Consider the following 8871-nt stretch of genomic DNA (forward strand, 5'->3'; position numbering starts at 1 on the left):
AATCAGGAAGCAGGGGTACATTATGTTCATGTTCAGCTCAGAACACCCAGAATTCCAGGCTCACAGCACTAGCTCATTCACTAGCGCTGATTCATGAACGGTGCAGGTGCTGGATAACTCTCAGCAGACTCATGAGTGACCGTCTGTTTTGAGAGCCAACGCCACAAAACAAATAATTAAAACAATTGACCATCATGTAGATACATCCCTAAAGTTTTCAAAAATGTTCAGATTGTTGAGCCGTCCAACACGCTACAAAGCTGCGGTAAGATATCACGTTTCGCGGATGTTTCTGGGACATTTACTAAACCATTTCCATGAATTCCGGGCAGCCTCCACGTTGTCTATCACACCAATTGTTTGCACATTATTAGGAATTGCTCGGCCCCGAATAACTGGGCAGAGCTCCAACTCAATCAAGTCAACAAGTGCAATGATACAGTATGCATATTCATGGACTTTGTTTATTTCCTCAATGACGGAACGGGCAAGACAATGGTGGCATAATTGTTTTTGTTCTCTGATATATTCATAAACAGTGACAGTGCTTTTGCAAATGTGCATACAATGAGGCGTGCAATACAATTCCTCTCAGTAAACAGCCAAGAAAGCTAGAAATCCCTGTCTGGAATCTGGAGCCGCAGTGAAACGCAAGTATGAGGTATTCGCCGTGGAGTTTGTCGAGTTCTAGTTCAGATGAATAAGTATGGGTGTTATAGATGTCCCGTAGAGAACCTAGAAGGCCGCTCCTGCACCCATCTGTCTCCTCTGTGTCACCTGGAAATATTAAATTGAGGATATTAATCTTTTTTTTTCATGAACACTACGGTTTGGCCGGCGAATACAACAAATGCATTTATTAATCTTCAAAAGTAACTCATGTTTTGGGGTACTTTACAGTCATTTTTCATCTTCCGACGTTTTGTTGTTGTGTTTTTTTCATAGCATTTTGTAGTTGCGTCAGTGCAGAGGTGAGGTAAGTACTAAGGCTTCAACATGTGATGATAAGAGAACAGATTTCACAGAGTCCAGCATTTTGTTTCCATAGAGCTGATGAAGTACAAATACAAGGAGCTCAAACATACTAATAATACACTATGTGCCTTGTATGAGAGAGTGGTTCTCAAAATGTTCAAGGACCACCTAAATTAAACATTCCATCTGTCTTCTGAGTACCACCAGATCTAATTTAAATCCAAAATGACTATTCTATGTAAGGCCGGGCAATTAATTGAATTTTAATCAAGTTTGACATTCAATCTTTTTAATTGAAGGGTCCACAGTCAGTCCTCTGTCAGTAAAAGAATGTGTTTGGTGCAGTGTTCAGGAAAGAAATGTGTCCTTTTGTGTGTTAAATGGCAAAGATGAATAGTGTGTATTGTTTATGTTCATAAAATCGATACCGAAATACATTTTTATTTTGTTTTTGAAAGGAAAAAATAAACTTTCAGCACTAATTCTGAGGATTATACTAGAGGAGGACCAAATGACGAAAATGTGGATTCATTTTATTCTATATCAGCAAATATTTGAACTTCAGAGGAATCCACATGTACTTTCTGGATGTTCACAGTTGCTTCGTAATTTAATGCATAATTCATTCACTTCTGATCCCTGTTGCTGCCCTGGAGTAGACAAGCAGGAATCCGGCTGCCTGTCTGAACACGTGCAATCATTTAATAACTGTATTTAATGCAAAGCAAGACCTATTTTCGGTTTATTTCTTCCAATCAGATATCATAATTTATATAAAAAAAAATATATACACATTACAGAGGTTAACATCTTGCAATTCCTTCTGAAGACGGATAAAATAACTATAATTGCAGTGTGACCTCCTCCTCCCGAAGGTGCTGGGATTGAGTTTGATAAAATATTCCTCACTAATGGCATCTATACATACAATCATTAAGCACATCTACAAATGCTTTTACTATAGTCGTTTATCCAGGGTTATGAATATTTATTACATCTGAGCTTTTTAGGTAAACTCCAAGTGGTGTGGACACAGTTGTGCGATTTACCATTTAATACTATGAATATTTTAATCCCTCTGCTAATATTTAAATGCAAACCAGCCATAAATTGTGCTGCCTAGAAGGATAGCGGGCAACTGCTCTACTCTTTATTGACTATACGTATGATCTCCCTAGTGTGATTATGTGAAAATCATTGAACTATTCATATTCTCACAAATCACGTATTCCCAATTATACAAAGTTCCTTGCAACTCAATCTTCTGCTGGTTGTATTGGTACTAAATGATCATAAAAGTCATAGAATGCATTGTAAAAGAAAATGGAATACAATTTGGTAAAACCGAATAAACTACGCCCGTGCACACGTCTGATATTGTGATTTTGGAAGCTAAGTAGGCTGGGAAAATCAGGAGCAGTGGCTCGAGGGTTCAAGTACTTCACCACCCTTGCCTTCTATCAATGTGGTCTGCGAGCGTCTACACGAAAGAGACTCAGTGAAAGAGTCCATTTTAAATTGAGTGTCTAAAGTGCCTGTAAATCCACGCGGGTCGATCGAGGTGCCGTGGATCGATTGTCCCAAAACCTCGACGCACAAATGATCCCGACCTCTTCAAGTCCCTGCTGCCGCTGCATCTAAACAGTGCAGTCCGATGAAGAAAGGAGCCAACGAGGAAAGGAATTCAACTGAGGTAAGAATCATGTGTTTGTGCTCAGACCAGCAGAGATGACAAACTACGAAGCTTCAATGTGTTTATTTGCGCTACGGAGAACAAATGACGCGAGCAACGCACTTCCTAGCATGTCCGACAATGAAATGATCCACATAAAAAAGATTGTTTGTCTAAGTTTGACAAAGGTGTGGTTGTGTGGAAGATCTCTGTTTTTATTAGCAATGATCTCTGCAAAGTTTTGGCACCTATTATCGTTTAGCTCAGCAGAAGTTTTTTTGCACCTTTTAGCTTCAACTGGGACAAGACTGGTCTGAGTTTGGTTGTTTATTGCAGTCTGGCGTCTTCGTGCACGTAAACGTAGAGAGTGAGAGCTTGCTTGTGATTGGAGGGATTGAGGACGTTCCATAGTGCTAGCCTTGAATGAATAATGCCATGCAAAGAGTTATTGAGCGTCCAAAAGAAGCACTATGTAAAGCCATGCATTATCATTTTGGCTCTGTTTTTTTTTTTTAAACAACAACAAAACAATTAACATAACAATACAGCTGCAAAAACTAAAACACACAAAATGACAACAACAGCAAAAAACAAAAACAATAAATTAAAAAACAAACAAATTCAGTAACATTGATACATAAAAACAAAATAAAAAAACAAAAACAACGCCAGTATTTTAATGTGTTTTTGTAGGCCATATATTTATTTATTTCTATTTATTTTTATTTTATTTATTTATGATACCATGTATTGGTATTTATTATTATTATTTATTTATTTTCTAAATTTGTTATTTAGAAATTACATTTTTACATTTTTTATATATTTCATATACAATGTTATACATTGTTATATATATATTTTCAATCATATTTTGTCCATCACAATTGTTTTTATTTTAATTTGTTTTAGTTTATGGTATTGTTGTTTATTATAACATTTACATTTTCTCTGTTGTTTTTTGTTTATTTGCTTTCAAATGTCCACCGAGGTTACTACACGTGCACGATGTAAGCCGGTAAGTCCTTCTCATAAATACTCAAATCATACCCTACTTTGAGTAATAAAAGCTTCCTCCTCGGCGCAGAGATTAAAAAGACACCAGTTTACAGCCAGTCAAATCCATGCAGCATCTTCTCCTTTATAAACCTAACTTTTGATCTCGCATCCATCTCCAGAGTTATGCCGTGGCAGGACTGTGTTGCCGCTGTAAATGCGGCGGGTAATTGGCGCGCCATTTTGTCACCTCATGCATTATTCAAATACGGTGGTTGCTTCTCCAAGTTGTAGTTACCTCGTCTAAAACGTTCCAAGGAGAGATTTATCACTTTGCCTGCTGTCAAATGTGAATATATTAGAGCAGGGTTTGTGGATGGCGCCCCTAGATAAATGCCATATTTATAATGCCCAGGGAGAGATGATGGTCCCTGATAATTTGCCTTCTTGATATCTGCCCCTATCCCGACTTTGACACTGGTTCTGGCTGAGATAGATCCAGGAAAAAAAAGGCGCAGTGGTATGCAGCGGTGCATGGTGATTGTACATGAATAATGGAGGTTAAATTCAGCTCGGACAGGACTATGCATTGTTTAGGATCAGTTTACGGCAGGCGAGATGTGTCAAGTGACTCGACAAAAAAAAAACAAATTACAGGGATGTAAGGTGTTTTAAGGATATTTGCAATAGTTTTCGGTTGCAGATGAAGTTGTAGAATGAGATGTGTTTTTCTCGCATCTGCACTGATATGAACTTGTCTGACTTAACCTTTCAAACGTATACAAGCCACGTCAAAGAGCACCTTTCTTTACTTTGAATGTTTGTTTGTGACAGATGACCTTTGCATTCAACTTTTAAAACTGTGCTCATCTTTTTCCTTTATCTACTGTATATTTGGACCCGCATTTGGAAATGTTTCAAATTCAGTTCACATATATATGTTACTGTATACCCATCTTAATTAAAGGTGTATCCGATTTTCAACATTATGTTTACTTGGGCTGCTGTAGCAAATGAGCCGTGGAAATAAACACTGTGATACCTGCATCAGATTACTGTTAATCTATGTTTGCTGAAACTGTATATTTAATGAATAAATAACATCACAAACTCAACCAACAATCAAGTACTGGACCAAAATATTAACTGAACTTGTAAAAGTGGAAAAGGCTACTCTTTGTCTTAATTGGACTCACAATATCTGTCATAACAGTACTGAATGTTTTGTGTTGCTTGTGCCTTTTGTTTTCTCTGTGTCGTGTTTCTGTGTTTGAAATGAAATACATACATAAATGGAAAAAATAATCAAGTACTAGTATTCACATGCATGAATAGAAATTTGACAGATTTATAAGAATAGACTCAGGTAACTTACCTTCAAACTAAATCGTTTTGTGGAAAACAGATCAAGTTAATTGATTTTAAACAGTTTAAAGTGTCCAAATGGATAGCACACAAATCTACTGCGTTTCAAGTATTCTAATAATTTACAGCAATGTGTTTATATGTGCTTTTCACAACTTTCAGAGGCCAGAGCGCAGTTTACTGTCATGGTAAAGCTAAATATAACTAGCATGCTAAGAGTGCACATCCTGGTTTGTGGAGAGTAAAACAAAGAATTGACAAAGTTTCCATGACAAATTAAACTAGTTCAGATTCGGATGTGAAATGAACATAGAGACATTTTATATATTAGAGTATACCTTTTACTTTTCCAATCACAGTAGAAGATACATTAACATCGGAACAACTGCAATCAAGACATTTTGCCTATTACAAAATTTAATACTGGATAAACATTATACCAAAAATGACGTACAAATAAAGCTTGTTCACCAACGCATCTACTGTAGTAAATGTTAGAGGTCAGACAGCAATGATGACGACGGAAAGAAAATAAGTGAATGATGAACCTCTTTTCCCTCAGCGAACCTTCCTGAGCAGCTGTTGCTTCAGAATAACAACTGAACTAGCCTGTGGTACTGTAGTTTCATCAAAGAATATATGGAATCAGTATTTTCTGGCTGTTTGTCACATCTATTTAACTCAACTGTTGACCCATCAAAGAGCGCTGTCCCAAGCTGTAAAACACGGTGAGTGCGTTGTGAGTGCGTACAGAGAACAGCGTGTGGCGCGACAGATGGAGGGGCTCCCCGCGGACTAACCTGCACCGGGACATCTGCTGCCGGCTCCCTCTGATCCTCGCTCGTCTGGGACACGCACACAAACACACGCACAAACACACTACTGCAGCAGGGTGGAAGGTAACAGCCAAAGTCTATTAGGCTAATGCAGCTCACACTTCCCACCTCGAAAGTCACACACAAGTTTAAGTTGAAGGTGTAAGATCTGGGAAGGTATATTAGCGAGGTTATTTAGGGTTGTATGGGGCATTATAGCTTAAAGGCGCTGTACCAGATTCGAAAAGCAGAACTAGTTCAGAACTATTTGCAGCGGTCCAAAGTTATTTCTCACTTCCTTATGTATTCGGAGCATCTTAATTATTCACCCCAAAGTTTCTATATGCACTCCATGCAAAACTCTCAAAGGCAAGAGTAAGTTTTCCTTCACAGTAAACCTAATACACCTAGCATGCCACTTCCTGGTTTTCGGAGAATAAAATGAAATATAATTAGATGCAGAACAACATTAGCTTCAGTTTACAACATTAACAAAACTATATTCAATTATAGGTGATAATATTGCTCAAAACTGATCTATTTAAAGACTTGACAAATGATTCTGTGCTTAGAGAGATGAAAGTTTGTGTTTTGTCAGTATGTACACTTTTAGCAAAAAGTAAGTAAGTAAGTTTTATAAATGAGACCCCTGACCTGAGCATAAGATAAGATACTTTTATTTGTCCCACAATGGGTAAACTTGGCATTTCTCATGGCAATTCAATTCCTGGGTCTGAAGTGGCGTCTTACACTCGTTGCTACTGCCATCTTGAGATGACATTCTCAAAGACACTGTTTGTCTAACCACTTCCTGGTCAGGTGTGGTCACTGTGGTCAGGAGGGACCAGTGGACTTACAGAAATCACTCCAGACTGAGCTGTTTGTTTCAGGTAGTTAGCAGCTGGCTAATGCTAGTTTGCATATTATAGCGTGGCTATGCTAATAAACGTTAGTCTACTTGCAGACCGTTTTAACAAGCCTAATTTCCAACTGTCCGGGTGTTATATTTTAGGATTAGACACAAAGTCCGTGCTCTTGAAAGCTTTGAGGACATGTCCGGTGCAGAGGGCGTGTGGACGAGGAAGAGCAGATGGAAATGTCTGCAAAGGTTTGTTGTGGTAAGTTGTTGCTGCTTTTAAAGGTTGTCAGCGACTCAACACTGTAGAAAAGGATCAAAACCCATAACTTCTGTCTTTTTGAAGTATCAACTTTTTTATTTTCTATTTTATCGGCTAATTTTCATGACTTTCTAACAGCGGAGAGGCAAGAGTATGCGGTGATGTCTTCAAAATGGCGGTGACAACAGATAAGTCACATGACTGACACCCATGGATAGATTTTTGAATTTAATACTGTGGAACATTCCAGCAAAGTAATGACATCTCTATGGATACAAGCAGATAGCGTACCCTCCTCCAGAAAAGATGCACAGTAGAATTTGAATGTTTTTTTCATTAAAAATATATTTTCTTCTCAAAGATCAAAGACATGCCATCGCTTGTTTTGCACACACCTTTTTTCAGGCACATAAACATATATTTTATATATATTATTTTAAATTGCAATTGATCTTTTGTCTTTGTCTCATGTCATATTGTGTCAAAATGTGACTTAAATCACAGCAGTTGTAAAATAACAAAAAAAAAAACATTTTTTGTGTGCAACACGGACTCATTCTGGATTCTGTCAACTGTGAAACATTCATTACAAAAGGTTTTTTATAGCAGGAAATATGTCAGTTTTTCCCAGAGTTAAACATGAGCGGATAACAACGTCGGCTTTTGTTGTTTGCACCGGGCCAACAAAGGGACACAGCGAAAGTGTATCGTTTGATCAGTTGTAATTGCATTTTCACCACCAACGTAATTTAATAAAAGGCTTTGAAAAGTTCAAGCATTTGAGTTGATCAGAGAAAAGTGGGGCGCATGCTGTACCAAGTAATCAACCTACAGTGAATACAATAGCCTGCAGGTACATTTTTAATGATGTTACCGCTGCCTGATATTACTTGCCTATGTCCCTGTGTTGCTTTTTCCATTTCTGCTTTATACATTAAGCTGTGCATGATTTAGGTTTGTTCAATCACTCATTTTATATGGACTAATGTAGTCGGACTGTGTTAACGTTTATATTTGCCAAACACATCCAGCATTAGCCACAGGCAGTTACATTTATATAATTTACATTATAAAAAATATTATCATAGAGTGTTTGCTTGAAGCTGGAATAAAATTGCTTGGAGAATGGCTGCTAAAACCCATTGAAGGTCTCATTTCTGGAGGATTATTTCTGCTATGATTGCTCTATTATCACTGTTTACTTGTACAGCTTGTGCATAGATCATCTGAGGATATAGCCCAGTTTATTTCCTACAAAATCCCATGTTTTAATGTATGTGTATGCATCATCAGCACACACAACAAATACAATACAGGAGGCAGTAATTGTTGCTTTTTGCTGGTGTAATGAGGATGAAATTAGCCTTGTTTGAAGTCTAAAAAAAACATGAAAGAGCTGAGAAAATGCAAACATCGTTACATATGTCAAGGCGAGGTCGGCTTCATCATCCACAAACTCACCTGCACCGTATAATTATAGAAGACTGGTAATAATCACAATAATCACGTTTTAAACTCATTGCGAGTAAATGATATGCAACTTCAAAGATGGTGTTTCTTCACACAGAGAGAATTTTCCACAGACCAAACCTCTAATGACACCGGTCATTAGAGGTTTTTATTTCCACATGGCTGCAGTTGCAAGTTGTATGCCCCAGAAAAATGACAATATGAAAGTCACAATTTAATATAATTTTAAAGATAGATTTTTTTTTTATTTAAATTTTGTATTTATTACTTTTGGACATTATTAACTTTTTCTACATTTACAGCATTATTCCAACTGCATTCAGTTCATTATTTTCCTCCAAATTCAACAAAGATTTGCTTTTATCTGATTTAATTTAGCTGGTTTATTACAAAAAAAAAAAAAAAAAAAATAAGCCTCCTGCTGGTGCCAGAGTCAGGACTAAACATGGACCGGCCTCCT

This window comes from Eucyclogobius newberryi, unplaced genomic scaffold, assembly GCF_026437365.1.
Source record: "Eucyclogobius newberryi isolate DKJ021-1_F unplaced genomic scaffold, fEucNew1.0.hap1 SCAF_4, whole genome shotgun sequence".
In the NCBI taxonomy this organism is placed as follows: Eukaryota; Metazoa; Chordata; class Actinopteri; order Gobiiformes; family Gobiidae; genus Eucyclogobius; species Eucyclogobius newberryi.